We start from the raw sequence: 8,501 nt of genomic DNA on the forward strand, positions 1-8,501 counted from the left end.
GTAAGTTTCTGTCTCCTTTTGGAATTCCAAATTGATTAAATGTGCATATTTTAAATGTTTACCTCTGATCATTGTTTCTCCTTTACTGCCAAATCTTAAACCGGGGTAAGGTGGGTCTTCAGAGATAAGCAGGAGCAGGCCGGGATTAATATCTACAGTTGCTACACATCCACCTGGACACACCATCCCCATGACAGTGAAAATGACAAATCAAAAATGACAGTGAAACATGGTGGAGGAAGCATCATGTTGTGGGGAAGCTTTTCTTCAACATGAAGAGATAAGCCAATCAGAGTTAATGGAAATCAGAGTTAATACAGGGCAATGTATTTACCATCCAAAAAACCTGTTAGAGGCTGCAAAATACAATCAATGATTGATCATTCTCGACTCATTCTTAGTCAGTAATGAACACGCGCTTTGTAAAGATTAACAAGTGCTTAAAATGCTGCCAACATACATGTTCATTTAAAACTAGGTAGTGCCCAATTTGTCTAACATAATCTGTTAACCCTGTTTTAAAATGTCTAAATACGTTTAAATTTGTAAAAGGAACCCGGAACATACCCAGAGCAGAGTCAACATCCTCCTGAGGTCATACTTCCCAGAACAGGTGATAAAGTCCCATATTAGTACCCTCCAAATGTAAATGCTAACAAACACACAGCGTTGCTCAAATTAATCCCTCTTCAACATTTCTTTTAAAAGGCATGATATTTTCTTTAACATTTGGGTACTGATTGCACTATATTTTTAATTAAACTGCTGAAAAGAAATAACACCCCATAAAATTAAATTTAAGTTTAAATTATTAGGTGTAAAAAGAATAAAAAACTCTTGAAAGATAATTTCACCAGCTGTTCAAGAATAACACAACCTTATGTAAAACTGACATAAAAGTCATAATTTCACCTTTCAAGTTTGAAAGGAGCACATCGATGGTTTTTAGGTTTTCTTTCCTCCTAAATACACTTTAATTTACTTAAAAAATTGTAAAATTACATTTAAAAATGGATGAATACATTAAAACTTAACTTACTTCCATTTATTTTACATTTTTGTAACAATTTTTCTTGACATAGGAAATGTTCCCTACTGATTAAATGCGGTCATGTTCGAAGTCGGATTTTTCAGTTTGATTTCACGGTGCTGCAAAGAAAGACAGTTTGAGTTTTAAAGCAGCAGCAGCTGCAAAACTGGCCAAAGAAATGTAGTTTTCTATTATTTTTAATTCAGTCTGACAAATGAAGAATTGAAATACCCCATCTCAGTGCCCCTTCCTCATAATGATGAACATCATTTCTGATTAAAATACAGAAGGATTTTTTCACAGTTCAAGACCGATTTTGCTTTTGTTCCAACTGTGCTCTGCTTATTGATTTAAAGGAGAGAGGGCTGGATTTGAAAAGGTAAAGTCATGTCTTCCAAACTGAGGTAATGTATCTAATTCAAAGGATGTCACATGTATCCAAGTATTCAAAATACAATTCTCAGCTTTCATCTTTACTTTTTTATTCAATACAGATCTTAGATGTCAAACAAATGTCTGCTGCTTTGCAACGAGTTAGAACACTGCCGCCCGGTGGAGCTGAGAATAATGTTTTAAATGGTCCCTGATTGAGTTAGCAGGGGGGATCATTTCTATGTAACACTTTTGTAATGATGATATCGAAAGCTTAAGTAATAAAAGAATGAGTGAAATCTCCCTCTTTTCAGCGTTTACGATGAGAAGCACTCGGGCAATTGGATGTCCTGTGATCGATGTAGCCTCTTCTCTTATCGTTAGGACTGCTCTTAACAGATTAACTGCCCCCCTCCCAAACATGCAGTCTTTTTCTCCTCCTTTCTCACTGCTCCTCCTTCTGGCTGTCACACACCCACAGTCTTTTTCAGAAGATACAACAGGAGACTTGTCTCTCTGATTTTCTTTTTCTTAAATCTATTTTTTTAATGTCCACCTTTTCTGACACTCATCTTGCGACGTTTAGGTAGATTTGGTCTGGATTTGTTTGAACTGATTTGACCACCTGGCAGACGGACAGAAATGAAGAAGACTAAACTTAAGTTGAAGTTCTGGTAGTAAGATAGTAAATGAAGATGGATCTGGTGATTGCCTTTCTTCTGCTCTTTTGTGTTCATCCATCTGCAGGAGCAAGCCTCATCACAGGTAAACTATTCCCAAAAAATACACAACATTGGTCAAAGTCAAGAACTTTTCAATTAATTTGAGGATCTGTTTTTTATTTTTATGTTTTGGATTTGGGACTTTAAACTGGACTTTGATTCCTGAAGCAGACATATTTGAAGCGAGGGGTAAGCAGACAGCATATTATGAATCTGTCTTAGTATGTGCATGCATCATATTTTATGCAGAATATAACAAGTCGGGGGCTTTGGGATTTCAATGAAGCTATGTCAATGAAGCTATATATATATATATATATATATATATATATATATATATATATATATATATATATATATATATAGTTGTTGTTTTTTACTTGTCATGCAATACAACTATTTACACCTACTAGAACCTTTCCTATTTTGTTATATTAGTCACCTTCATTCCTCTTGAGTAAATATTTTGTGACCTATTCATAACAGTTACAGGTCCATATCTTTTGGAGTATGTTTCCATCAACTTCACATGTATGGAGGAGCAATCCTGCCATAATTAAAAAAAAAAACCATACAGAAATAAATGAAGGACTTAATAATATAAAATTGCTTGCAAAAGTCAATAATATAATAAGCCAATAATATGAATTTGTGTGCCGATGTGACAAAATAATAAAAAGATGATATTTCTTCAACAATTGATAAATTATTCATCAAAAATATAGATTTTAACTTCCACTTTTATTTTTACTTTTCTTATTGCTTTTATGCTGACTTATATTTAACCCACTTGTTTTCTGTTATACATTTTTATTGAATTCTTTATGTTGTCTTTGTGTATTTATTGCAAGTGGGGTTTTTTTGTTCCGTATCTCCACTGCAACTTTTTTTTATTGTTTCATATTTATTCATACCAACATTTTTAAAAGATATTTTTATTTTTGTTTCATACTGATTTACACCACAAAATTTTTAAAGCATGTTTTTACTCCACCATGAAAATTTCTTCTTCTTTTATTTTAACATTCTTCTATTTGTGAAACAATGATTTATTTCTGCCTCTAACGTTTCTAACTGTTTTTTTACCCACAGAATTTTTGCCTGCCCTTGTTATTTCCTTCTACCCTTTTTCCACTTCGCATTTTTCTACTTCATATTATTTTTTTCCACTTCGTCCATCTGACCGCAGCCGTTAATGTTAAAACAATGACAGGGAGGGAGGGAGGCGGCTTCACCGGCAAAGCTTCACAACTACTGGCCAAGGCCTGGCTCCCCGGAAACAAGCCTGCATCAGAGCAGACGACTGGCCGCTTTCCCAGAATGCACCACGGCCGCAGCTTGATTCTGGATTGCGCAAACAGAGCTCACAGTGGTAAGTTAAAAAGTACCTTTTCTGCTGCTGTTGTTCTTTAAAAGTATGTTTTCAGATCTTTTGAAACGAGAACATTATACTTTTAAGCTGCACTATATGGCTGGTTTACAGAGTTGGTGTGTAATTAAAAAACAAGTCCGACGTTGAGTAGACCAATAAACCGCAGACCTCCGAGGCTAACTGCAGCCAGGGCTAAAGTTAGACGGTATGTAGTACCCTTCTATCGGCCTAGTCGTATGTGAAGTACCGCTGGTTCTGATGGCATTTTTTTGTTGTTTTAATTCGCCAAAACATTCATTTGTTTTCTGTTTATCTGACTGACTTGTGTTGCTTTGCTAGCCCATCTGTGCCAACTGGTAGGCATTTTAAGATTGACAGCCTGTTTCCTACTTTTATCTTTAAAAAACATTGAGGATAGTATTAAACAAGTGATAAGGTTGAAACTGTGACTATTTCTCTATAAATCATTGAAATGAAAACACAATTTTAACATATTAGTAACAGTATGGCAGTAGGGTTAAGCTACTTTGTTGTACCTATTGACCACCGCATTGATTATTAAGAAGGAAAAGTAATTTCTATGTCTGCCCACCTTTACAGTGATCTATAAATTATGTGCAATTAGTTCTGTTCATTCTTTCAGTGAAATGCCAAAAATAATCAATACATCTTACAATGAGAATCTTTACATTATAAAAAATACTATAGTTAATATTAGAGAAGGGAAGCCATTTGTTACGTTTACTATACTTGACCAGTTTTACAGGAATATACATTTTACTTTTTCTTTCCTGAGAACTATATTAATCTACATGTTACCCAGGTATAGAAGGCCCATGGATGGCCACGGGAGATAGAGGTGCTGGTGACCCTCTACCGGCTGGCCTGCGGTGCATCCTATAGTGCAACAGCTGTCATCTTTAGGATGCCCTTCTGTGCCAGGTGGTACACAGAGTTATACACTCCCTGATGGGGACCATTCAAAAATGTATTTTCTTCCCAAAAAGACAAGATTTGGAGGGAATGGGTGCTGGTTTTGCCCGCCTTGCCGGGAACGAGGCCTTCAAAGCAGCAGTTGGTGCCATTGATGAGTGCCATGTGCGAATTGTTCCACATGCTGACCCACAAAAGAAATGTTATTTAAACAGAAAATTCTTCCCCTCAATCATCCTGCAGGATGTGTGTGACACACGGAGAAAGATTTTGAATGTTTACTTCGACCACGTCGGCTCTGTCCATGACTCACTGGTACTGCTGCGCTCTCCGTTGCATAAAAATGCCTAATACCCACCAGAGGGCTTTTTTTCTACTCTGCGATGGTGGGTTCCCAAGTCTCCGGTACCTGATCACCCTCCTGACGCCCTATCGCCAGCCAGTTGCCAGTAGGATCTCTTACCTTCTTGTCATTAAATAGAGCCAACAATGACACACAATTGATACATAGATTATATGAATTGGATAGAAGATTAAGATATATCAGCATATTACCTAAATTACAGGTTATTTTATATTTGGTACAGTCCAAGTGGAGGCACGCTACAACAGGCACCACGCCAAGGCGAGAAACATTATTGGGCATGCCTTTGGTGCTCTAAAGACGCGGTGGCGTTTAATCTTCTTTAGGGCGCTGGAGGTCCGCCCAGCGTTTGCCCCAAAAGTAATCAGTGCCTCCTTCATCCTCCACAATATTAGTATAGAGGCAGGTGACCAGCTTGATGTGAAGGAGGAGGTCGACCCAGTAGAGAAAGGCCATCTTGTGGCCGAAGACAGCTGTCTGGAAACTGCCTCCGAGCCAGAATGGCAGCCCAGTTCTGCTCCAGCAGAGCTGGCTGCATGTTTAAGTGAACATGACTACATCTGACCTAACCTAGATCAGTTGTTGTCATGTACACATGCTGCTTCATTAAAAAAAATTTCCTGTAAAAATACATTAAATAATCAGTAAATTAATTTCCGTTCCTATTATTTTTCAATTGTTTGTTTCTGGGTGTTGTCTATTTGTCTAAAGGTGTTTATAAAAGTTAATTCTTTGTTTTAAATCATATGTTAATAATTTTTTGAACATGTTACATCTTTCTCTCTTTCTCCTCTCAATTCTTCGTGTCCTCACTCAGAAGAAACTCACTTAGATGTATACTTAAAAACATGTATAGATTTTATTTATAACTTGTCAACAAGTTTTTCAAAAGGGGACAAATATTATTGGCCCTTTCCGTAGCCTCCCTCTCCCTTGCTTCCTCCCTAGCTAAGGCTGCCCTCTCTCTCCTCATCGCTCTCAGTTTGCTCCTTCAGGAAGTCAAGCTGAGACCATCAAGTCAAATGGTTTGTCATTTTAGTTAATCTGTACAATATCCTTCAACCCTGAGTTTTCTCAGGTAATACCAGAAATGTGGTGAGAATAATACATAATGTGAGCTAATATTATGCAGGGAGTTTTGTTATTTTACCTTATATTTTTTCACCACATCCCGCCACTTCTTTTTGGCCTGCTTTGGTGTGACCTGCAGGCCAGAGGTTCTCACAAAATCACTAGTTGAATAGAAAACACAAGACTTGTCACAAGAGCTGAACATAAACATTTAGGCAGACATAAATAAAAATTACTTACTGCTATCTGGTTTTGGAGGAGTTCCTCCTGCCAGTAAATAGGCCCTTTTAAACAATGGATGACGTAAAAGCAAACTAGAGTAATTGATTGTAAAATAGTGGGGGAGACTAAAACCCTTGACCTTTATGCTGCTGTGTATATAAGTGTGTTATCAGACAGGTTGTTGATCTCAGCCTGCGGCTTTCAGAGTGTTTGTTCATGTGCGCGCCTCCAACTATCCATCTGTGTCTGTCTCGCCCAAAGTAGCTGCTGTTATTTTGGCCTCTAAAAATATTTGCAACCACTCCAAGTATTACTTTATAACTTGACTCTGCCTTAAACCTTTCCACAACTTCCTCCTTGACCTGTCTGCTGTATTCCTTGGTCTCACTGATGCATTTTGCTCACTTCTGTTCTCCAACAAACCTCCACACAACAGCTGGATTCATACTGAAATGACATTAAACACAGGTGGATTCCATTTATTAGGCTTCTTCTGAAGGTAGTTGGCTGCTCTGGATTTTATTTAAAGAAAGCAGAATACAGGGGGTCAAATACATGTTTAGACATTTTGCTTTACAGATCAGTATTTGTCAAAATACATGTGAAAGCCATGTGTTTTGTTTTTCTTTGGCGTCACAGGTATGTTTTTCTTGGCACATCAATCATAAACATATTACTATGCTCATGAATTATTAGGCAAATAAACGTTTTTCTAAATAATAGTGTATTGTGTGTATTGTTCACTACACTAATACTTAATGGGAAATGTGCTGCATAAAAATCTAACTAAAGTTAGAAATTATGTTTGAGATGACTTTTAAGAGAAAGTTCAACAAATACTAATTAAAGTAAAATATATAGTTACAAATAAATAAATAATAGCACAGGTGTTGTACTGAGTATGGTTTCCTGTCTGGGTCATTCACTGTGTGTCTTTGCTTGTTCTCCTTTAAACAGTGCTGCAAAATCCTACACTTCATTCATATCATCCATGATTTAATAAATTCGATCTGAAGCTGACAGAAAACAGTTGAGTTTCAGTGGCACCATTTTCCAGATCTGTAATGTTCTTGGAGTGCAGATGCGGTGTGTGTCAGATGCTCAAAGGTAAAGGTGAGTCGGACTGGGCAGGGAACACTTGCCACGCCAGGCCAGGCTGGGCACCGGAAACTGGTACTTGCTGAAATTATCAAAAAAAGGTTTTTGAGCATTTTCCTCTCAAAGGAAAGTCAATTGTGACCTTATTTTAAAAGCCCCCTGTCAAGCACCAGTGCCTTTTATACAATTTCTGAACAACCTTAGAACACCCTGATTAGTGTGCAGTTTGGCTGTAAAGGCATTGCTTTGCAAAAACATTCCTGCCCACTGGAACCTTTTTTACATTATATCGTATGACAACAAAGTTGTACTTTGATAGAATCAATGCAGAGTCAATACAGGATTCTCGACACTGAGTTCAGAGCTAATGAACAGTTATTCAGTCTACAATCAAGCGCAGTCTGCAAAATACTCAAACATTCTAGAGACTGTCCCATTCTAGTGGCATTAAAAATTAAAATTTGCATCTGATTGCAAGTTATCTCAGAGAAGAACACTTAACTCGAACAGTACCTTAAAATGAAAGCATGATCAGCCACTAAAATGCTTAAAAGCAGATAAAGTATCACCTAAAAAAGGTCTCAATGTGTGGATTGTTAAACCACGCACAGTATAATAAAATTATTATCTATTTAGGTAACAGCTTTCCTCATCTGTAGCTCTTCCTGTCTATGTCTTTAATGCAGTTCCCAGTCACTAGCCTTACCTTAAGCTGAGCGATGTGTCTCCGGTGGAAGGGTCCACAATGTGGGTGCGATGCAACCTGGAAAACGGGAAGGGGCCAATACAGTACGTATGGCAGCACGATATTATGCAAAGCTTGTACAAATGTAGCCCGAATAATTGCATCTGTCAGATTTGTATTCGTAGACAATCGTGTGTTTATCACAAAAATGGCATAAAATACCAATAAAACACAGCTAACTTTGTGGTTGTAGCATGAAAGTATTTGAGGAACTTAAAAAGGAAATGGCTGCTTGTGAAAAGAACTGTGTGTGTGCCTGGGCTTTTCGTCTCTGATTGGCTGCATCCATGTTCTGTCTCTACAGTGGTCCGGACGACATTCTCCCGATAAACGTCACCCCATACACTGTGACAGAGCGGGGGTACTCAGCTCTGAAGAGAGAGACGGTCTCATTGATGTGTCAAGCCTAGTCCAATTCAGTCAGTCAGTACGTTTGGTTCTACAACAACTTCCAGGTGTACAGCGGGCCGCAGTTCGCCATCACCAAGATTCTTTGCATGCACACGGGAGACTACGCCTGATTGGCCCAAAACACATACCTGAACACCCAGTCCAAAAAAACATCAGTTTTT

At 37.8% G+C, this 8,501-nt stretch overlaps 1 protein-coding gene across 1 annotated transcript in view; it reads left to right on the top strand.

Annotated features, from left to right (window-relative positions):
• Positions 1-1,698: 1,698 nt before the first annotated feature.
• Positions 1,699-8,501, top strand: part of layna (layilin a) — a gene marked incomplete in the record, with an annotated part of 75,994 nt that continues 69,191 nt past the window's right edge. Inside the window, 1 exon segment of the mRNA XM_036143111.1 lies at positions 1,699-1,980.

Source organism: Fundulus heteroclitus, chromosome 11, assembly GCF_011125445.2.
Source record: "Fundulus heteroclitus isolate FHET01 chromosome 11, MU-UCD_Fhet_4.1, whole genome shotgun sequence".
NCBI classification, from domain to species: domain Eukaryota; kingdom Metazoa; phylum Chordata; class Actinopteri; order Cyprinodontiformes; family Fundulidae; genus Fundulus; species Fundulus heteroclitus.